The 23951-nt window shown below is 39.1% G+C and overlaps 1 pseudogene; it reads left to right on the top strand.

The window, feature by feature from the left end:
* LOC148190288 (uncharacterized) overlaps nt 1-22545 on the top strand; it is a 45803-nt pseudogene extending 23258 nt beyond the window's left edge.
* The last annotated feature ends 1406 nt before the right edge of the window (nt 22546-23951 follow it).

Here is a 23951-nt window from a genome sequence, read left to right as displayed (position 1 = left end):
AACTCTCTCCTATATCCAAAAACAAAAGTTCTTTTGCAAAATGAGCAGGTGACCAGTTGCAGCAGTCCCATGTTTCTAGGATTTTAGGATATTTCTAGGATTTGAGGACCTTTCTCGGATTTTGGGACGCTTCTCAGACTCCCGCACTCTAATTAGTTCATCCCAGAATAATTATCAATGCATTCATGTGTTTATTAATTTATTGTTGCGAATGGTAAATGTGAGGTGTATTTTTTTTTACTACACTGTACTGTTGTGAAATTCACTAAGGAATCAATAAAATCTTTACATTGTTCATAATAATACATACTAATTTATTTATTGATTCATTAATCCGAATCTGCAAAGTAACTAAATATATCTAATGAATGCAGGTGGATAGAGAGATTAATATTTGCTTCTGAATTTGGTTGGGTAGAAGTATAATGAACACTCAAGTACCTCAAAATACAGTACCTGAGTAAATTTAGTTACTTTCACCACTTGTCAGTGACGCTGCCCTTTATACTGAGTCGTGACTGAAAGGTCATGAGCTCAAACCTGTGTGACAGACGTGTGTGTTTACAGGTAAATTCGGGACAAGGTCTGAGCTTTTCTAGGAAGACGAAGCCAATCATGTGGTCTGCTCAGGTAAACAGCGTTAGCAGATCTCTCACTCTTTACTTTGGGTTTGTTTATGTTCTACATAAAGGAAGCTGGAGCCTGTTTTGACCACAGTGGACGTCACTCTGTACGCTTTGTATGGATAACAGGTTGAGGTCAGTGTCAACAGAGTTGTACTCTCATTTTACTTCCATTTCTCTTTTTAATTGCGTATTACAAAAACAACCTACACAGAGCAAGGTAAGGTAAGGTAAAAAAAAAAAAAAAAAAAAAGAGACATTCGGATTCAGCTATTCTCATGTAGTGTTTACACATTTTTCTAAGAAATTTAATGCACTAAAATTTGTACATATATAGGTAATCATGAGTCAATAAGCTATATGTAATCCACATATTTGGGAATGCTGCATTAACATGAGCAATGTGATGAGGGGAGTAAAGAAGGAAGCAGTTTGGAGGCAGGTCTTGGCGGGTGATGCCTCAGTAAACACAGGACTTTTCCCCGGGACTTCCCCCAGGTGACAGGTGTTTGGAACCATATGACTTTTCAGTGAACTTTTAGTAATTTTAGGTAGTGTTGTCACCAATTAAACCTTCAAAACTGTTTTACTGTGATGTCTTGTTTTGGAATGTTGAATTTAATGTCTGCACAATAAATTAACCTTTGGGTACTATTAAAGAAACCTTGAACCTTAATATTAAACCTTAAACCAGGGATATTGAAACTTGCTTTGCTTGGGGGCCACTTCTGAAAAATGACAGGGGGTCAGGGGCCAGTTGCGGCAGACCCATACATGTTTCTAGGAATTTAGGACATTGCAAGAATTTTTGGATATTTCTTGGATTTTTAAACATTTTTAGGGTTATAAGTAGGACCTCTGTCTGGGGTACCTCATGTATACTAAAAGTGCTAAACCAGTTTTTTGTATGAATCACTTTAATTTGATTGATTGGAAAATGGTTGGGGGACCCACCTGGCACCCTACCAGGCCCACACTGAGTTGAGTCACACCGCCTTGAACCTTATCTCATACTTAACTTAACAATTCACTTCACATATTACTAATTTTCTCTATTTTCTTGTGAGACTTTTCCTTTCTCGGATTTGGAATCCATACCTATCCTCACCAGAAAAACTCGAGAGGCTGTGCTATTATGGTTCAGCAAAATTCAGAGGAAAAGGAGGCACCAGGCTTAAAATGCGTGACGCAAATTTTATTCTATTAAATGTTCAAACTTTTTTCTGTTTGGTGTATAGGCTAGACATTTTATAGCTGAAGAACAACAGCATCACTTTGGGCCTACAACACTGATGAAAAAAAACTAAAATTGTTAAAAATCCCTGTTCTCCATTTCAATGTAAGTTTTTGTCACTGAAGAGGGGCTTCAGATTCTGGACTCTGCAATTTCCAACCTTTGACCTCCTAACCACTAGCTGACAACTGACCGCAATGTTTTGTCATTGAGGAACTGAATCTTTTAATTCTCTGCAGCTGGCTCACACGCGCATGCACACACACACACGCTCAGGCAACTCAAAGACTTTCTTGTTACAGCCTGCTGAGCAACAGTTCACTGCGTACAGCATATGTACACGTATGTGTGCGTGTAAGAGTGTGTGTGTGAGTCCTTTGGCTGTGAGCCCATCCAAACAGAAAGTGTGAGGAGTTGGCACAGCTGATGCAGAGTTTTAGTGTGTAAGCGCCTCTCTCTGCATAGACTTTATAATTGTCCAGGGAATTATATGAAACAGACGTATTGTTTCAAATCTAAGAAAGTACCAAATCAAATCTTAACTGGAGACACATTTAGTGGAAACTGAATGCAAATACAGTATCAGCCCAGAAAGACCTCTCTTTTTTTTGGATATCATGTTTGAATGTGCTCTTTGAAAAGAACGAGTTTTGGTCTCTACATGTAGAAAGTTGAATTATGGGATTTGGTTTGCAGCCTCAATGATGTTTTTAGTCTATTAATCATGAGACATTTAGAACAATAAAAGTGTTAAGGAAACCCGACCAGCAGTAGAGTTTTTTATAGTTCATGTGCTGTGTGTTTTGCCTTAACAGAGGACATTAAATCTGTGAAAACGAGTTGAAAGCAACTCCCAACGAGGACTATCACTGGGTCATTCCTGGTTGCTTCCCTCACAAAGCAGCAGCTTGTGTTAATTAGGGTTTGAAACCTGGTAACTTTCTGCTTTTTAATTTTCTCCTTTCTTTTAACATCCATTCAATGATGTTCAATCGCATGCAAAACTGAATCTCGCAAAAGGTCTCTGTTACTGAAAGACAAAAGAATTAAGATGCAGCAAAAAATTCAAACAGGAATGGAAAAGTTTGACTCTTAGTGTTGATTTATTTCCAAACACCAATCACTGAATTTTCCATATATTTGGTCTTAAATCAAAGCACTGGAGGAATATAACATTTTAGTGGGTCTTGGCAGTGTTTTTGTGCAGTGGAAAAAAGGCTTTCAAGGAGGCTGAAAAGACAAAGAAGCAAAAACTCAAGCAAAAGTATTCATGTCTGTACAACACAAGCAGACTGAACGATCTGGAGATGAGTGGCTGCAGAGCCGGGCTTTAAATGCGATATAGATAACATTAACGATTGTTTGCGATTAATCTTTTCTAGATTACATTTGATAATGAAAGTATCATTTGTTTTTTGTGCAGTGGGGCTCTCATGTACTTTGTACCTCCATCCTTTGTGTTGCTGCCTGCTGCTATTAAGTTATTTCCTCTCATTTGGGCGCAGAACATATGTGCTAGTTGGATGCCATCTTGAAGGTGTTTTCAGTGCAACTTTTTGGCATCGACACTTTCTTATTCAGTTTGATGTTTTCTGGGCGTTTAATCCGACCAACAATTGTTAAGATATTTTAGTCAGGATAGGGTTTCAGAGAACGACACGTTTTCACCCCATATCGTCACATGCTACCGCTTTGCAGTAGACGTCCACATCTAGATTTTATGCTCTTGGTATCCTTCTGTGTCCGCTGTTGACGTGCTGGGAAGCCGCAACTGTGATTTTAACACAAGCACATTGTGAGATTAAACTGTACGTGGTTATGTTTAAGCAACACAAGCACATGGCAACCAACGGTGGGACGTCAACAAAAGCAGATGGTTAGGATTAGGCAAAAGAGGCACATGGTAAGGTGTAGAAAAAAATATTATGCAGACATGAAAGGTGGCTTCTGATGTTGGGATCTTATGCTGAAATCATCACAAAAGTGGCACACTTTGATGACTTCCGAAAGAGAACAGGCTGCAGCCTTAGAATTACCATAATGTAGGATTACAAGATGCCATTCATGACCCATGATATTCATTTATTACTTGTTTTTCTCCTCCACGCAGTGCTTACTTTGATATCCCTAGTTTTAAAATTACAGTCAAGAGCAGAACAAGTCTGATTCTGAAGCTGCAGAATCACTTCACTTCTAGATTTCATCTACAACAACAGTTATTTTATTTATATGGTGTTTTGTTTTTTTTATTTTGTTAGATAAAAAAAGACAGAAAGATAAAATTGTTCCAAAAGAAAATAATAATAATAATAAAAATACTCAAACTAGCTTGCTTAATTTACTTTGTCCAGCCAGGGTTCACTTTGGAAATTGCCCTGCTGAGTCATAAAAATATAAAATTTTCCTGTCGTCAAGGAAAAGTTGAATCAAAAATTGCCAAGCTGTTTGTAAGTTTGTTCCATGGTTCCCTCACTACAGTCTTTACATGAATTGGAAACATTTAGGAAAAGCATAAACTGTCAAAGATGTCCAGTCACAGTTCACATGGTCTTTATGTGGTATCTGTGAAACCCAAATTTGTAGTTACATTTTCAAGGAGAGGCATGTCCAGTCCTGCAGAGCCCCAGGACCTAGCATCCAAACAATGAGGTTTAAATCTGTTTTTTCATGACAGGAAAACTTTTCTTAAAATCCTAGCGTTGCAACTTCTGCATCACCAATATTTTTTTTTAACAGTGATATCAGAGGCTGCTCAAAATACACACACACACACACGCACGCACGCACGCGCGCGCGCGCGCACACACACACACACACACACACACACACATACCCTGGAAAGTTATTAGAGGAGTCAGGACTCAGTCGTCAGGATGCAGACATAAGCCTGTGGTGTGGGTTCCTAGAAGGAGTGAGTGATGTTATATAACCTCCTCCTGGCTGTGTGTCAGTACACTGTGTTACTGTCTGAACTACAGGCAGCTGGTCGCCTGCCGCAACTGCAAAACTTACACAGTTTGTACATTCAGTAGTAAAAGTCAGTGAATCAGGTTTCACGGTAGCAGCGTGACTTTGGCGTCGTTGTTGGTCCACCACATTTATTCAGGCTAATAACATCTCAGCAAATATTGGTTGAGTTACCATTAAAGTTTGTACAGACATTCATGGTCACCTGAGGATGCATCCTCCGACTTTTTATCTAGTTCCACACAACATGTTTTCATCCCAACTTGTCACATGGTGACACTTTTTCACTGACCTGTTTCTATACTTCCTCTGCGTCAGCTGTTTACGCTCGGTGATGCCGTTACATGATGTCAACAAATGCACATGACACTGTCATGATGGTTAAGATTAGCCGACAAAGTCACGGATGGTTAGGTTTAGGAAAAAGCTAGCTGTGGGAGCTAGTGGCTCTGGAGCTCATTCCTCACACTGTGGTGACAAAGACCTGGTTAAAAATTGGCAGAGCATCGCTTTAAGAGAAAGTCACATACCCCTGAAAATCTACCCATTTGTGAATTAGAATGTCTGTCCGCTATACTATAAATGCCATTTAGAATTGTTCAAAGGCTCTAAAGGGGTTTCTGTTTTATAGAAGAAGTATTCTTTACTGTCACATGTACATTGTAAAGGGAAATTATCTTTTGCATTTTACCTATCCTCTATAAATCGGTGAGCAGCCGCATTCAGCGCTAGGGGACCGAAAAGAAAAGCTACTTTGCAGATAAATATTTTATTTGCAAAATACAGTAAAGCAATAAAATGTGGTATGCTGATAAATGTTGAGCATATCCTACAAAAAAACTAAATTTTGTATCCTGGTTTATGAAAAAAGCACATTGAGAAACTCATTTATGGGAGTTCAAAACTTTTTAATGACCAACACTATGTCTTAATGTTTGTTTTTCATCATGGTGGTCAAATTTACTCTACACATATCATGTAAAATAATTTAAAAAAAAAAACGAACAAAGATAGTTTAAACTCAAGAGTGCAGCTGATAAAAACTAAATAAATATGTTAATGCTCAAAAGTTGCTTTCAGTATTAGAAAAGTAGAAAGCCTGATGTGTTTGAGTTTATTTGAGAGCATCATCAGGTCATAAAACTACCTGTTAAACCTCCACACCGTCACCTCACACGTGCTTTATCCTCTGAGTGAAACCTTCCTGTCGACACTTTAAATGTCTGGCAATCACAGCTCAGCTGCTGGGCTGAAGGTGTTTTCTGAGGTGAGTGATCAAAGTGAAAAACAAATGGGCCATAGTGTAAATTTTCCACTGAAGTGACCTTTTCGCCTCCAGATGTTTTTTTTTCCTTTTTTTGAAAAAAGGCTTTCAGTTATCGATAATTAGTTAATGACAGACAGACTTCAATAGCATTCAACAATATCTGATCTCACATTCTTCAAGGAAACATTTGAATAAGATTTGCATTCCTGTAAACTTGCCCTCTGGGCGTGACTCAGCAGAAGACGGCACACTGAAAACTGGAGGTTCAGTGGGAGAGATCCAGAGGGAGCTGAAAAACTGCCTGAAGACAAAAACGTCAGTCAAGAGTTTCTAGAACATCTGTGCGTTTAATGGTTGTGGGAAAATGTAAAAGATTTGCGTTAACCTCTGCAAAGTTCAGTTAAGTTTCCTTGTGAATTGATTCTCTCCTTCATTTTCACTGATGCTTTTTCAAACATCACTTTTATTCTTCTATGTGATTTATTTTTTTAAGGGGCAAACGACCAAATAATGTTTTTTGAAATATGCCGCTTGGAGATAGCCTACTGGCACTTTCAATCTGTCAAATGTTACAACAATTCAGGGGAATCACTCGACTGCATTTATTTTTGCTATGATGACGGCAGCGCATGTAGATGCAGCAGCCAGTAGCTTCTGATAGAGCTATGCACTGCTCAGATGGAGATGGACGGTAGTTTATGGCTGCACGTCATTGCATCGCGCCAGAAAATGGGTGAAAATTAAACCAGGAGTGGTATTTCACTGCTGATCGGAGCCAAACGGAGTTGGAGTGAATAAATACCCATGTATACTGCAGAGTCATCTGAAGTGGGAATCCATGGCGATTGTTACCATTTCAATAAAATACAAAAGCTAAATGTTTGTGGGTTTTTTTTTCCGTTTTTTTTGTCCAGTAGAAAAGGGAATAGCTGTGTCTTTGTGTGCTGTTTGATACTAAGCAGGGAGTGTACACTGGGGTTGTCAGATGTTTTTGAAAACAGATTCCTGCTGTGGCTGAAATTCAGGTGATTCATGTCGTTTCACAGGGCGTTTTGGTACATTGTTATAATAAAAATATAAATTATAGCTATAATGGTTAACTGAGCTTCGAGGAGCTGTTACAGGTTCATCAGGTTGCTGCCCAGAAGCTTCTTTTAAACTCAGTCAAACATGAACTGTGATGTGGGTCATTACAGTCACCTCTCAGCGATGTCTCAACATGCTCGCTGGCTGCCAGAAAGACATACACCCAAATTCCTTGAAATTGCTCAAGAAGATTGGTATTCAAATTCCCTGTCGCCGCAGGATCAATATTTGAATGGCATTTGCATGTAAGTGGAAGTCAACCTGAGGCGAATATCAGGGTTTTTTTTGCATCTGAACTCTGAGGCAACTGAGACGTTGGAGAACATTCCTGTCAGGGCAACGCTTATCTCTGGTATCGCTTATCTGCTGACAGCGTTGACAGGAGGCGTGGGCTGCATGGGGGGCTGCAGGGGGGCGGGGGAGGAGGCTCTGTTTACACAGTCCTCTGTTCAGTTAAACCAGTTCACTATCAGATCACGAATCACTGTCATTACAACTGTTACGCATACCTGCTCAAAAGATCGAAACAGACGTAGAAACAAAAAGGAAATACTGTAATGGAAGTTGAGACATACAGCGAATAGGAGTTTTATTTAGACTGTCAAATGATTCATTTTGGTAATCGTGATTAATCGCATAATTTTTAAAGTTAATCTTAATTAATCAAAGTTTTGAATCATGTTTTCAACACCATCACTTGTCATTTCAAAACAGTTTTGATGTCTATATTGAAAAGGTAAAGCAATATTTACCAGATTGTATTGATTAGAAATCAAATGACACTCGAAAAACTGCATGGGACTATCATAAAGTGTATAAAGGCAGAAAAAGGTCCACAGACTATTAAACTCACAATAGGCTTTTTTTTTACATGGCATAAGTGAGCAGGTCTATGAAGGGGAGACTCATGTGACTCACCAATGGAAACTATTTTCATTCAGATATTTTGTGAAATGGCAATGTTGTTTCTCCATTGATCTGACTGAGAGGCAAGAATGACATGGTTGGTACTATTGGATCCCTCGGGTCATCTAGTTTCACATGATACCGGTATACATCAGTTTTGCTTTAACACTCAGCCTGGTACAGGCTCTTAAAGACAACAATGTTGGCCGGTAATTACGCGATTTAATAAAAGAATGTGTTAGTGACGGACTTAATCGCATTGTGATCAACGTGTCAATGCTGCCAGCCCTAAATTATATGCTGTATATACGGTATATCCATTAATTAAATCCATCCTCTACTTAATAAGAGGTGTTGAAGACTGAGTCAAGCATGTCTTTGGACATCCAGCCATTGACCAATAGGGGAATTTGACATGCAAGCTCGACTGCAAGCTCAAAATATTTAAAGAAGGTTTTAAAGGCCGTGACACACCAAGCGTTTGGCTGTCTGCCCACATTGGGCTGACGACGGGCATCTGTGGCGCTCGTCACTGCGGTGTGTCCCCATCCCTTCGCCCTCATCTACCCTCGTTGACTTTTTCTTCAGGTCAGTTCGGCATATTGAACCAGCAGCGGCCGCCGTAGAGCCCCCATTCATTAAATCACTTTGATTGACCATTCAACTCAGAGAAGACCAACGGAAAGTAGAAAGGAAACAAACAGCTAAATATAAGAGCGAGTGAGGTTGAACCAAACGAGTTATAAGAAGTAAGAAAGTTGTGTGTGCGTGTGTGTGTGTGTGTGTGTGTGTGTGTGTGTGTGTGTGTGTGAATGGATGCATGTAAGTGAAATAAGAGCCACCAGTTTGTTAGAGGAATGTGAGTGAAAGCTTTGAGGTGTTTTTGTTTCCATTTCCTCACCTTAAAAAACAAAGAAACAAACAAACAAGCCAGCAACAACAAAAAAATCCGGCCTTGGATAAAAGGTGAGTTATCAGCTGATCTTCAGTTCATTTAAATACATTTTGTTTGTGGAGGAAACGAGCTGTGTTTTAGTCTAAAGGGGTTTTACCCACCTTTGTTTTCACACAGGGAAAAAGACAACTCCAGGTTACTCCTCCACAGTGTGATTAAGAAAGACGATTCATTCACAGAATTGTTGAGAAGAAAAAAAAAAACAGTTTTGTCAGTAGTCCCAAGTCAGTTCTGAAAATCTGGTAGAAAAAAAGTGTGTTTTACCCTGTGCTGTATTTCTCCACAGGTCGATAAAGTTTTCTTTTTTCTTAAGTTAAAAAGTGAAATTCAACATTTACTGTCAATTTTCACTAACATCTAAGAAAGATTGTTTTAAGAGGAAAGTAATGAGATTTGACAGCAACCAGCATTGTTTAAATTCAAATGATTGACCAACCAATCAGTCACCAGGATCACACTCTGAGAGGACTCTGATTGGTTGACAGATGAAACGAGAACTAGAGTCTTTACAGCAGCTCCATCAGAGACCACCATGACTTTCAGTATAAATGTTCTCCAGCTCTAAGTCAGACAAACCATCAATGATTAAACTCGGTTCGCCGACACAGTCACTTTTTCACTCGCTGCTCATTCTGGGAGACCTAATGACTCAAACACACAAAGACCTTTAGCAGCTGCTTTCAGCTTCACAGTAAAAAGAAACTAAAGAGAATCACCAATAACCCCGCTTCCCATTCAGGTGGGTATTTATGGTACACCAAATGAAAAGCAAGTACTTTGCATAAAGACAATCTTCTTCTCCTTCTTTACAGCTGAATCCGGATCATCAACTTGACTCCAAAACTTTTTTGGTCCACTTGGTTCATCACATCTTAATTTTTTAAATATTTTAAAAATTTGTTGAGGTGTTACGTTTATTCTAATCAAGTCTGATCAGTTCCACTGAAATAAGTATGTATATAAGAAAACCTGCTCCAAATTAGCGACAGACTCCCTTCCCATTGCCAGTAGACCAGAACTGTGTGCACGGCTCTGCAGCAGAGAAGAACATCTTTGTGTGTTATCTTTAGCCTCTCTCTCAAACTCAGCCGAGTAATTTGGAAAGATGTTTGAGCGCAGCTTGTACAGAGATGAATGGTATTTTTTGGCAGCCTGTCATTACATTGCGCTGGCAAAGGGGCTAAACTTATCACGACTATCGGATTGTAACCTTTCACGTTAATAAACAAGCAAGAGGTTTTTTGTCTTTTTATGTTCAGTTGTGCGTTTCGTACATATAATATGAACATTTCTGAGGTGATGTAGTTCTTATTACATTTGATTTGATAAGCTGACTTTGTCATCAAGAGGAGGAGAAAGGTAAGCCCAGGGTCAAGGGCAGGCCGTACTGAGCCGAGCCTGCCCATTTGACATCTCTCCCTGCCCAGCTAATGTGTAATTTTTCAGACAAGTAGAAACTGGAGAAACTTGCAGTGGCAGTCCTTTGTTTTAAAAAGGGAATGGATATATAAAAATAGTTAAAAACCGAGGACATTATGCCCTTGCATCAACACGGAGCGGGGCAGCACTGACTGGGAGGGTGAGTAGACTGTTGTCATGTGTATCTTTTGTCTGCTGTTCATTGCGGTAGATTGTAATGTTGTTTCTCTATATTGTGTGTATTTATTTGCACGCTGTTGATTAGTTGTGCTGCTTTATACAGTGTTACTGGTCATGCTGTTCAGTCTATTTGTGCCTGTTTCTGCACCTTTAGCACAGGTCATGCTGTTGTGTCGGCTATGCGCGTATTTATGCACAGAGTGCGTCTTTACTCGGTGTTGTTGACTGTCATGCTCGGCTGTTGTTTTTTTTAAAAAAATTGGTATTTGGCTTCTAGCAACGAATCCACTTGTTGTTGAGTTTAAAATGTACATCTGTTGTGATACTTTTGTTTGGGGCTGAGGGTCACAGACTGATTCGGAAAATACTAAGAGATGGAATAATCCATTATTGGTTTCTTTCTTGGAATTTATTGACAAAAAGAAAAGATCTTATAAAATAATCAAAATTGAAAAAAAGAAACCTTAACTCAAAATAGACATCCAACAAATACCATTTCCTGAAATAAAACACAACAATGGAAACAATGACAAATGTAAATAAATAAATTTGACAACAGTAATTGAGTCCAACTTAACTCCACTCTATTTATCTCAGTACAAACACAGTTAAGCTGCTGGCCAACACTTTAATACTTCCATTACAATGACCCATCCTTTTCTTATTATCCAATTTTACTTTTTCCATCAGCTAATTCTTTCCTGCTGAGTAAAGACCATTATTTCTCCCTTTTAGAGTCTGAAACCTGCTCATTAAGAAACAAGTGCAGGCTACATTTATTATCCTTTTATTGCTTTTTCAAAGAACACAGATACGCAGACATGTGACATGCTGGGTGAGAGGTTTCTGCTTTCTTAAGAGCTATGTTCAGCTTTAAATGCTTTTACTGAGTGGAAAACAGCAGAAATAACAGTACTTGTCGTTTAAGTACCCACAGAAGTTCAAAATAAAGGTCAGAGAAAGCATTCGCTTCCATCTATATCGTATTAGATAATGTAGTTATTGTTTCTGAGCTGTAGCAGTTGTATGAGGAGTAAAAGTGAAAGTGCATTTCCTGAGATCCAGCCTCTGTGAAACCTTCAACGCTCCGTCTTTGAGTACTTTCAGGTCCCGCTTTTAAAAGCGACCTTGAGTCAAGAGCATTTCACACTGAGTTTCTGAATGACTCCCACTTGTGAAGACAGCGGTATCAGTGTCGGTGACACAAAGTGTTTCCGCTGTAGAGGAATGAGTCAGTCGAATAGTAAACCAGGTTACGCCAGGAAATGTTCCATCTATATTTGTTAGAGAGAGTCTGATAAAAAGATAAGTTGAAGGTGTGAATGCAAACAGTGGGAACACTGCTGCTGAGGATCAATCCTTTTTTTTTTCCTTTTTTTTTTCTTTCAGTGCTTAAAATCAAACTTTCCTGTCCCAGTATTCAGCCTTGGCCCTGCGTCCTCAATGTGCCCCTAAGCCTCCTGCAGACTGTGAGATTTTTGCAAAGTTTAGTGCAGTTGCACTGTGTGACATGGATCTTAATAAACTTGGGTACAACGTTAGGTTTGATGTATGCAGACTGTACAGTGATGCTACTGAATCACAGGCTATGACCAACAACCTACGACCAACGACCAATGACCTACGCCCATCTACGTTGACATGCATGAGCAAAACGCTGTCCAGCATGTGTCATCTGTCCGTGACGCCAGAAGGTGGCTTCTGGCGTCACTGTCGTATGCTGAAAGCACTGACAGAGTGAACATATTTGACAGGTTTGGAGTGAGAAACAGGCTGGCCTATTTCTTGCCTAAAATGTTTTCAGAAACGTATTTTAATGCCCTTTTTGCCAAATTAACAAGGGTTTGTGAACAGGAAGTGGACCCCAAACTGCTTCCAGCACGGTGAAAACGAAGGCCGAAAAAGCAGAGTTCAAACGGTCTGATCAAATGTAAACCAAGATTCTGTTACTGAGTTTCTTGCTTCAGATGGCTTCAGAAACATGTTTTGGCTTAATGTTTAACTGCAATAAGGAATGCGACCAGCCGCCATTGTTTCACAGGGACCAGTCCACAATACCGCAGGTGCATAGCATTCTGGTAGTTGTAGGTTTTCTACCTCTTGAGCAGAAGCTCTAAGTTTTCTCTTTCTCCTTTCTCTCCAGCCCCCCCAAAAAACGCTAACACCCGCTAACACCCGCTAACACCGGGCTTTTAAATGCAATGGGAATACGTTCAAACGGCTCTCACACCCGGTCAAGTGACTTTGCATTAGACTCAGGTTTTTGTCGCATCAGGCTCCAGCTGGCATTGATAGGAATGCAACACATGGGTGAACGCAGTAATTTTAGCTCCTTAAACGATGAGATGCAATGACGCGCCGTCAGTAATTAATATGTGTCCACCTAAACAGCCTAAACACCGATCCAATCACATCTGCACCGAGTTTGAAAGGAGAACTTAATGAGTAAGAAATAAAAAACGAGAAGAAACCACTGAAACGTTTTCAAAGACCACTGTTCCTTCTGTTGTCTTCTGTTTACCTGTCCTCCTGCCAACAAGACAACGCACACACACAAACACACAAGCCCGTGCCAGGTAACGGAAAGTCTGACTCGCTCTCCAGAGATAAACTCAGTGCCAGTGGGAATACAGACATTTAGTGGGTTTAAAAAACCTGCGTGCACCTGCTAATTGCCGTGGGAGGTATCTGTTTTTTCTTTGCTGGTCTCTCTACTGCAGAGACGGCCTAGTTTTATGGGACGGCCATCTTTATATCGGTGAAATTCTCTCTTTTTATTTAGAAGTGGTCTGGGTTAGATATAGCCACATTCTTTCAGCAGTGAGTGCGCTCAGGTCTCCTGAGCTACACTGAACATCCTCCGCATAGTGTGTGTGTGTGTGTGTGTGTGTGTGTGTGTGTGTGTGTGTGTGTGTATTATTCATAGAGATAGGTGATCCACAACAGCTTGTAGGATGACTGAAGGATTTCCTTTGCAATTCAGGTAATCCTTTGTGTTGTTGTAGGGGGGCAGTGATAAGTATGTAAGGCATATCTATTGAGGGAATCCCCATCTCTCCTTAAAACCACCTACAATGTCCGGCACTATGTCCCCTCGAGGCAAACCAATAAAATGGTGCTTAAAGGGCATATAGAACAAACCTCCCACCGGTTAAAACAACAGTGGATTGGGCTGTTATCAGGTTATGAAATGAAACTTTATGCCAGAAAGGGCTTTCATGGACCTTTCTCCCTTGTGCCAGAGAGTCATAACACCTTCTCATCCCAACTCATCACATGGTGCCCCTCTGATATTGACCTTTGGTGTCTACCTATGACGTTTTAGGTAAATCACTTAGAATTTTTAGCTGTTATATTATTTCAGCTGAAAAAGATACAAATTCAGTGGGTTAAAAAAAACAACATATTTTTCCAGTGCTTCACTTATTGGCCAACTGGGATTGCTTGTTGTCTAAAATATATTGTTGTCTTGTTGTCTATAAAATTATAATAATATAATAATATAATAATTATAAAAATATAATAATATTCTGACTTATGTTGCCCATTTATGACATCAGCAGAAACTCTGCTAAAAACAGTGCCAACTTCCTGTTTTGTGCCATGAAAAGATTGAGATGACAGTCTAAACAAGGTAGATCACAACGAAACACATAGTCCTGTGGCTAAACAAACAAACAAACAAACAAACAAATGCAAGACCACAGAGCTGCAGCTGTTTTGAATTGATAACAGTCAAAGTTACAGTAACCTTGTAACGTGTTTTGAGAGGAAATTCAACAGTAACTTAAACATTTAAAGCCGAGGCACGAAAAATCGTAGATATAAAAATATAGTGTAAAATAAATATCTGTAAATATATATATTTTATTATCTTTTCTCTATTTCACTCCCTCTCTTACTCACATGTTTTTGTTTGTGGTTTCCGGTGTTCGTTCTTTCACCCCGCCCCTTTAATATGAATACCTTTAAAGGGCAGCTGTTTTTTTTTTTGTTTTTTTTCAAATATAGGATGGGAAACGTCTTTTTTTTAACCATTGTTCAGTGATTTCTCCGAAACAGAAAGAAATACAGATTTGTTGGTAAGGTCATTCCTTAGTCACAAACATGTAGATTTTATGGTAAATTATTTCTGAGAAGTAAATTATTTTATTTATAAATAAATAAAATAATTTACATCATTTTTTGTTTTATCACCACTGCAATCAAGTGTACATTAAAAAAAAACCAATTTTATACTGATTTGGAAATCAATAATAAATTCATTTTACTAAAACCAAAATAGTTTTCCTGTGTAATGTCTCTCACAAAACTGTGGAGGAGGCAGAAACCTCAGGTGTGAATGTGGAGTTGCCGAGACTATGAATCAGTCAGCAGATGTGCTCAGTTACCTCCCAGGGGAAAAAAAATGTCGCACAAAAAAAGAAACAAACTTGAACCCATGAAAAACATGCAGATGAGGAAGTGGGTGTTTTGCAGAACAGAGTGGTTATGTTTGCCGTCACAAAATAAAAGATCCCCTTTAACCCCCTCCATCATTATTGTTGTTTACTGTTAATCTGTCTGATCAGCAGCCAAGAAATGCCACCTTTGAGGAGCAAATGTAGAGTAATGCTGCTATAAAAAGCACCATATGTTTTAGTGAGATATGACATTCATATAATGAAATATATCTGTGACTGTTACAGTAATACCAAAATGATCTGTATGATCAATGCCAACACTGCATTCTCATCAAATGGCACCATTCTGCATCTTCTTTTAGAATTTCTTTATAGTTCATCTTTTTATGTTTGTTTTTAAATCTTACAATTTCATGTTTTCAAAACAGGTTTAGTGGATTTACATGAAGTCATGTTTATCGTTATACATAAATAAATAAAAGGTCCTCAGCAGCAGGATGAAATGTTTAGCAATGATTATGATACATTTAATGACTTTAACCCTTTAAAACCTTGAGCGACATCACTTTTCTTGTGCTGCTTTGTTTTTTTCTTGTTTTAAATCTAAATTTCAGGAAATCATTTTCTTTTCTTTTGTTGCTCATTGCCTTTTTTCATGTTTTAAAAGGTCTAAACACATCTTTTTGGCTCGGCTTGTGGTGCTTGCCCGGAAAAATACATTTGATAAACGCAGCAGCAAGGTCTCCTTGCAGAGATCATGACCCAGTTACTGAGGATAATCCGCAGACCTTCTGAACAGTTTCATGTAGGAACTACTTTCTTTCATTTGCTAAAGTTTTTTTCTTTGGTGCTTTGCTTTGCTTTGAGCATCACAAGCGTGTAATGGAAAACTGCCTAATAAAATAGTTCTGCAAACAATATGTTAACATTTAAAACTAAAACACAAAACAGTTCAGAATCACTGCAGTAAGAAAATACATTTGTGAATAAAGAAAATATTTAAAAGTGTTAATACTTTTTGTTTAATTAAAATTACTTTTGCTGTTCATGTGACTTTGGGATGCTGAACAGTATTTTCCTAATGTGCTTGCCCATGGACCAAATACTGCTGAACAGTGATGGGATCTCTGTGTGATGTTGATGTTCTACTGGAGATTCGTCTCATTTGTTTGGGCGTTTCGAGTTAAATAGCTAAAACGATACTGGTGTATAAGCAGCAAAAAATTCACTCTGACAAAAAAAATATCTTCAGTTATCTTGGTTTGTAGAGTCCAGAGGTGTTTCCAGAGCCTGTGGGTGTTTGAGAAGAAAATTAAAGTGTGTGTTGAGTCAGAGAGAAAGATGTTTGTATGAGTGTAAGTGAGTGTATGGGGGTGATTACAATAGAAGTATCTCCTCCCTGCAGAGCAGTCAGGCAGAACAGTGTGTGTGTGTGTGTGTGTGTGTTGCAGGATGAGTTTAAATTGCCACATTGCTGCAACTGAACCATCTGTCAATAAACTGTACTTTAAAAAGATTTTCCAAAAGAGCAACAAATAAGCAGTTTTACAACAGAGACAGGACAACATCCAGGAAAAAACAAAGAAACACAGGAAGGATTTGCTTTCAGCAGATTTACGGGATTTATTCTGTTTTATTGTTTCATGGATAAAATCAGGGAAACTTCATTCAAACTACCAGCTGTTTCTGTTGGTGCAGGAAAAAGACCATCTGCTTGCGTACAGCAGAACATTTTTACAAAAAGGGAAAACAAGATAATCTGACTAAATGCTGCAATCCAATTTGATTACAATGGGAGTGCGTTCCTGAATCAGCAACTGTTTTCATCGTGCATCTGTTTCTAAAACACGGCAATTCAACTTTCAGCAGGGAGAGAGAATGAAGGATAAGGGTGAAAACCATTCGTTTTTACGTTTTTTGTTTAGTAGCTGTTAATACTAGTTGTATGTAATTGTTTGTATGGTTTCAAAATCTGAATTTCTACATCAACGTTTCTAAAGGAAGCACATCTTTATTACATCCAACATTTATTTACTTATTTATTTATTTTTTTAGTAACCTGTTGCTGTGTTTCCAGCAGTGTTTATTCCACCAAGTGTATTTTTTGGCGACCTTTCACCGCTTTACCAACACTTTGTTCCAGCAAACATAGATGTTCTGTTACAAGCTGTTATTATGTTTCTAGTGCTGTTTGTGCCAAAAATGTCGGTGCAATTTAACAACCAGTCACTACTTTTCCAGCTGTGTGTTGCTACGTTTTTAGTGCTGTTTGTGCCAGATGTATTTTGACGACCTGTAACTGCATTCCCAGCAGTGTTTATTGCGCCAAACATAGTTTTTGTTGTTGTTTTGTTTTGTTTTGTCTGTCACCTTTTTCCAGTGGTGTTTCTCCACCAAATGTGGATGTCTTTTTAGCAAGCTGTTGCTACATTTCTAGTGCTATTTGTGCAAAAAATGTTGGTGTTTTTTGGTGAACTGTCACTGTGTTTTCACTGGGGTTTGTGCCACCAAATGTGAGTGTATTTTGGCGACAGATTACTACCTTTCTAGTGGCTTCTTTACCATCAAACAGTATTTCTTTAAATTAAATGAGCATGAATTTAGTGAGCTGTTGCTATGTTTCCAGTGATGTTTGTGCCAAATTGTGGGCTTTTTTGGTGAATTGTCACAGTGTTTCTAGTAGCATTGGTCGGCCAAGTGTATTTTTTTGGTGACTTTTAACTACATTTCCAGCGGTTTGTTCCACCAATTGTGGGTGTTCACTGGCATTTGAGCCAAACAAGTTTTTTTCTTTGTGATCTATTCCTGGGTTTCCAGCAGCATTTTTTCCAACGAATGTGTGTTTTCTTGCAACCTGTATCTGTGTTTCTAGTGTTGTCTGTGCACCAAATATGGGGGTGCTTTAGAAAATTGTTGCTACATTTCCAGTGTATTTGTTTCACTAAATGGGTTTCTTTTAGCAAGTCATAGGAGGAAAGTGTCAACGCGTCCTTTAATTAATAATGTACAAATGTACAACATTTATGATTTGATTCTTCTGTCTCTTCATGGCTGGATTAAATTGTTAGGGGGTTAAAATTCCTGCCAAGCCCCTATTGACACTCCCATCTCCCTCCCTCTGCTTTGCGTTGTGTATTTGCCCCTGCACCTGCACCTGCCCCTGAAGTTCCCATCAGAAACAGTGCACATAGTGAACTATTCATAGGAACTTCATTGTCAAAGCCTTCATCATCAGAGAATAACACTACCTAGATCCTGATTCTACACTTGTGAAAATAGCATACTGAGCCACATTTGGCTGAAAAACTAGTAAATCCTGCTTGTATGTACATGTCTTTAACATGGATTTAAGGTGAGCTCAGAGAAACTCCTCTTTCAGCAGATGAATGTGAAAAACTGTCCATCGTCCTGAGGGTCAAAAGGGGGCAAAACACATGTTTGAGTCAAGAAGGACTTTGAAAATTGATTTTTACACGGAGCAACAAGATGCAGGGCCCACATTCTCTTAAGTCGTAATTTAAATGCACACAAAATATCACATTTCTTGAAGCTGCTTCACAGTGAGATACTATTAACTTCCACTGCAGAAAGTGTTTACATTATAAAATCATGACTTAACCTTTCATTTAGCATCTCTTATGCAGTGCTTTTAAAGGGTCAGTTCACCCAAATTTAATATTTGTAGAATTGAAACATCATTAGCCTGAGTTGCTGTTGCTGTCCACAGATGCTAAATATATTATATATACAGGAATTTTGGATGTCCTGTGAGGGCCTGGCAATGTACGTTTTTTACATGCATTGTGTCGCTAAAACAAACAAACAAAAAACCCCAATGTAGATTAAAAAACAAAAAATTGGATTTAGGTTTTCTTCCTTATGTTTATGCCTCCTTATGTTTCAGTCATAACAGCCTATCCAGGTTAGCTACCCTGTTAACTGCCCACATTATGAATGAATGCAAAGCCATGGCTAGCTTGATGATTTTAGCATCACTTTTAAACCAATTTCCTTCTTTTACTTTTAGATTAAAAAAGAAGCTTTCCTGTAGAGGAAACTAACTTTTTGTAAATCTCTCCATTCATGCTTTCTCAGATGGGTAAGAGGTCAGCCAAGCTGTGAAGGTTAAGCACTTTGCTCAAAGGCTCTTAATCAAGTTCAAGTTTATTTTAGAGCAAAATGTAATTCAAACATTGTTCAAAAATACTTAAAACTGAAAAATAGTACACACAACTTTAAGTAAAGGTTGATACAGACATGCAGGCCGGCTTTAGTTGCAAACACATGATCACCACCCCCACTGCCAGACTGATCATTTAATCATGAGTTGCTGGTTTGATTTCTGGCACTGTGGCACCCACTGAGGATTATCTGGACCAATGAAATGACAGTATTTCTACCCACAGAGCAATGAGTCATATCAATGTTTCTTTTGATTCATTATTCTGCAGCTGATCTGTTGATTGAGCCTGTGTGTGTGTTCTCAGTTGTGTGTGTTATGAAAGGAACTTCACAGGCAGGTAAGGTGATGACGTTGGAGGGGCTGCACAGAACTTGGAGACCTTCCACCGGGGTAGACTGAAATCTGCTGGACCACAAAACACACCCACACACACACACATATGTAGGCCTTTATATACTCACACACCCTTCATCTCTTTCGAAATGCTTCATCACACACACACACACTCACACACATAGACTGTCCATATACACTGTGAATGCACAGAGGCAGAGAAAGTCCCCCTGCTGTGTTTTCAAGCCTGGCTCATTCAGTGACTCACAGACCAAGTGAAGAAAACCACACACCGTCAGCTCGGGACTGACACGGGTTTTTTCAGTTTCAGCTCACAGCCTTGCTGCTGAGAGATGGAGAAAATGAACCATCAGTGGTCTCCCCAAAGTGGCAAACCCCTTGATGTTTACAAGAGACTGATGGATGGCACATAGCAAAGGTTAAACTATACTGAAGTGGGTTTTTAGGTGTTCAGCTCCATTTATTTCCACTGAAATGATCTTTCAGCTTGTTTATTTTTTGGAAGGTGAAACCCACAAGGCAGCAGTAAGCAATTTTCCTGCTGCTTTCTGTAAACTGTGGCTCCAGCAGACGTGCATGATGCAGGTTCACATTGGGCTCAGAAATAAACAGGAGTGTTCTTCCATGAAACAATGTCCTCTGGTCAAAGTGGAAATAAAACAAAAATTAAAATACTGCAGATCATAATAAGACAATAAAGGCTGGAGCTCAGCTGGCAGAGCAGGCAGTTAAAAGTAGGGTTGGCGTTTTTTTGTTGACAGTGTGGGTGGTAATGTGTTACCGTAACACATTATGTTTTTAATGCCTAATTGTTACTAAGTACACACATAGAATTATTAAACATTTATGTTGTTTCTTATGTTACAGAAGTTAAGCTTAATTTATCTGCATAATGTGCAGCCAACAACTCCTGTAGCTCCTGATGCATCTTGAGGGAGCCAGTTCCTACGGACACATGCATAGCCATAGCATCAAATCACTATCACATCGCTATAAAAGCCAAAAAAAGTGTGTCTATAGCAGTTTTGCAAAATATGGCTTTTTCGAATCGTGTGAAATACCACCTTCATGTGTGCTTTTTTTTTTGTTTTGCGAAAAATGTGATTTTTTTTCTATAAGCTTATTATATTATATGTTCGCAATTTCAATTTGCGCATTATGAGGGTTAATGGAAACCTGCCTAGTGAAAGGCGTCTTAGTCTGGACAGTCTGTGCCGACTGCTGAGGAGGAAAAAGGTGTCTGGCAAATGATTTTTACAGACGACATGATAAACGTAAAATAAGCTAGATAAGTGTACTGTAGAGATATTGACGGCTAATTAAATGCCCTTTGCCATTTAAACATGAAAAAAGGTGATGCAGCTTTTGCTAACGACGCTCCAAAATGTTGTCATACTGTACCTTACTAAGAGCTTGAAGAGATGCAGGCTCGCTGAACATTTTTAAACATTTTTTGTCATTGTTACTGCTCTCCATTTCTTTTTAATTTCATTCATACAATTTGATAATTTATGCACTTTTTATTGACCTATTTTGATGTCCTTTTTGCTTTTGTTTTAATGTTTTACATATTTATTATACTTTTATTGTGGAGCACACTGGGCTGTATCTCTTTTATTATTATTATTTAGCAGGTCCAGGGATTAAGAAAAAACACAGTATTGCACCCCCAAAGAAGCTGGGGGGATGCAGTAAAGACTTTCTGTCTTTTGAATGGGTCCAAAAATACTGTCTCTATTTCCCATAATGCAATCTGAAAACATCTTTTCATTGCCTCTCTCTGCCGAATAAACACCCACATCTTTCAAGCATTACACCTCCAGTTTGCAGCATAGACTTTCTGTTGTGATTGTGTAGTTTCCAAACCCAAATCTAGAAGCTCAGTTGGTGTCACTTGAGTCATTTCTTCAGAAAATCCTCCTCCAGAACCACAGATGACATTTTGTCATTTTACTGGCTAACGAGACTTCCTATGACTAGTAATATGACTTTGATGTGTAAAAGTGTTGGGAGTCCCCCTTTAAGAAAACACAGATTTCTGATTTCTTTGTTACAGTGGAGCAAAAAAGTATTTGGCAGCCACCGATTGTGCAAGTTGTCCCACTTAAAAAGATGAGAGAGGACTGTAATTTTCATCATAGGTACACTTCAACAGTGTGAGACAGAATGTGAAAAAAAATCCAGGAAATCACATTGTATGATTTTTAAACAATGTATTTGTAAATTCTTGCGCAAAACAAGTATTACACCTACAAACAAGCAAGAATTCTGGCTCTCACAGACCTTTTACTTCTTCTTTAAAAAGCTCTTCTATCCTCCACTCATTACCTGTATTAATGGCACCTGTTTGAACTCGTTATCTGTATAAAAGACACTAAGGGACAACATTGTAGACATGCAAAAGGCTGGGATGAGCCAATCTACAATAGGCAAGCAGCTTGGTGAGAAGAGATCAACTGTTGGAGCAATAATTAGAAAATGGAAGAAATACAAGATCACTGACAATCTCCCTCGACCTGGGGCTCCATACAAGATCTCACCTCGTGGAGTACAAATGATCTTGAGAACGGTGAGGAATCAGCCCAGAACTACACAGGGGGACCTGGTCAATGACCTGAAGAGAGCTGGGACCACAGTAACAAAGGTTACTATTAGTAACACATTACGTCGTCATGGATTAAAATCCTGCAGCGCCCGAAAGGTCCCCCCACTTAAGCCAGCACATGTTCAGGCCCGTCTAAAGTTTGTCAGTGACCATCTGGATGATCTAGAGGAGGATTGGGAGGATGTCATATGGTCAGATGAGACCAAAGTAGAACTTTTTGGTAATAACTCCACTCGCCGTGTATGAAGGGGGAAGAATGCTGCATCCCGAGAACACCATACCCACTGTGAAGCATGGCGGTGGGAACATTATGCTTTGGGGCTGCTTTTCTGCAAAGGGGACAAGAAGACTGATCCGTATTAAGGAAAGGATGAATAGGGCCATGTATCATGAGATTTTGGGCAAAAACCTCCTTCCATCAGTGAGAGCATTGAAGACGAAACGTGGCTGGGTCTTCCAGCATGACAATGATCCCAAACACACTACCCAGGCAACGAAGGAGTGGCTACGTAAGCAGCATTTCAAGGTCCTGGAGTGGCCTAGCCAGTCTCCAGACCTCAACCCAATAGAAAATCTGTTGAGGGAGTTGAAAGTCCGTGCCCCAAAAAAATCACAGCTCTAGAGAAGATCTGCGTGGAAGAATGGGCCACAATACCAGCTACAGTGTGTGCAAACCTGGTGAAGACCTACAGGAAACGTTTGACCTCTGTCATTGCCAACAAAGGTTACATTACAAAGTATTGAGTTGAACTTTTGTTACTGACCAAATATTTATCTTCTGCACCATTATACAAATAAATTGTTTAAAAATGGATTTATGGATTTATTTTTCACATTCTGTCTTACACAGTTGAAGTGTACCTATGATGAAAATTACAGACCTCTCTCATCTTTTTAAGTGGGACAACTTGCACAATCGGTGGCTGCCAAATACTTTTTTGCCCCACTGTATGTGGTGTCTTAACAGGGTTTCTGACAGAGTTTTAAATGGTGAGCTGGTGCATAATGACGAAGCAGAGCTGCGCAGAAGAATGGAACATCATCAGGTGCAGCAGTGCACGCTTAGCCATAGAAACATGTTCTGCAGTTTTTGGGTTAACCCTTTTTTCTTCAGAAACCTGCTGTAATGGGTTGCTGTTGCTGCTAAGTGTGTTCACACCTTCCACTGACCTAGTTTGGGTCCAGAGCCATGGTTTGAGAAACCGCTGCAGGACAGTTTGGAAGTTTTAGATTTAAAGCTGTGAAGAAGAAAAACGGTTTATAGAGTTTCTGTATGAATGGACAGATGTGTGTGTGTGTGTGTGTGTGTGTGTGTGTGTGTGTGGTTGCGACATGAGGAAACACTGAAAAAGAACATTTCTTGGTATTGTATGTGTTGGAAACTAAATTACAAACAGCCTGAAGGTGTGAAGGATTAGTATTAGTCCTTTGATGGACTGGGAGCCCAGTGCTTACTGGAAAATTCTGCAGACCCTCAGGACTCTTAGTAAGTTAGGTGGTCTATAGAAAGCCCTGAAAAGTCAAAACATGTTGGCTTTTTTAACAATTTAACCACTAAAGTGAAGGCTTTTAATGTATTTCCTCCATTTTTCACGTTTTTCACACTTTTGGAGTGACTGGATTTGCTTCCTGTTTATCTTGTTGGTTCCCATTTTCCATGAGCACCCGACACAAGTTTTTGACCTCCGATTGATCATAGCCTCCAGACCAACCACCCATCACCCGTCTATAGAAAATGTATCAAAACTGGAGCAAGTGGTTATCAAAAC

The sequence above is a fragment of the Plectropomus leopardus genome, chromosome 2 (assembly GCF_026936395.1).
Source record: "Plectropomus leopardus strain MGB_pleo_1.0 chromosome 2, ASM2693639v1, whole genome shotgun sequence".
Lineage (NCBI taxonomy): Eukaryota > Metazoa > Chordata > Actinopteri > Perciformes > Serranidae > Plectropomus > Plectropomus leopardus.
Note: the sequence above shows the minus strand (reverse complement) of the source record. Positions and strands in the feature narration are given on the sequence as shown.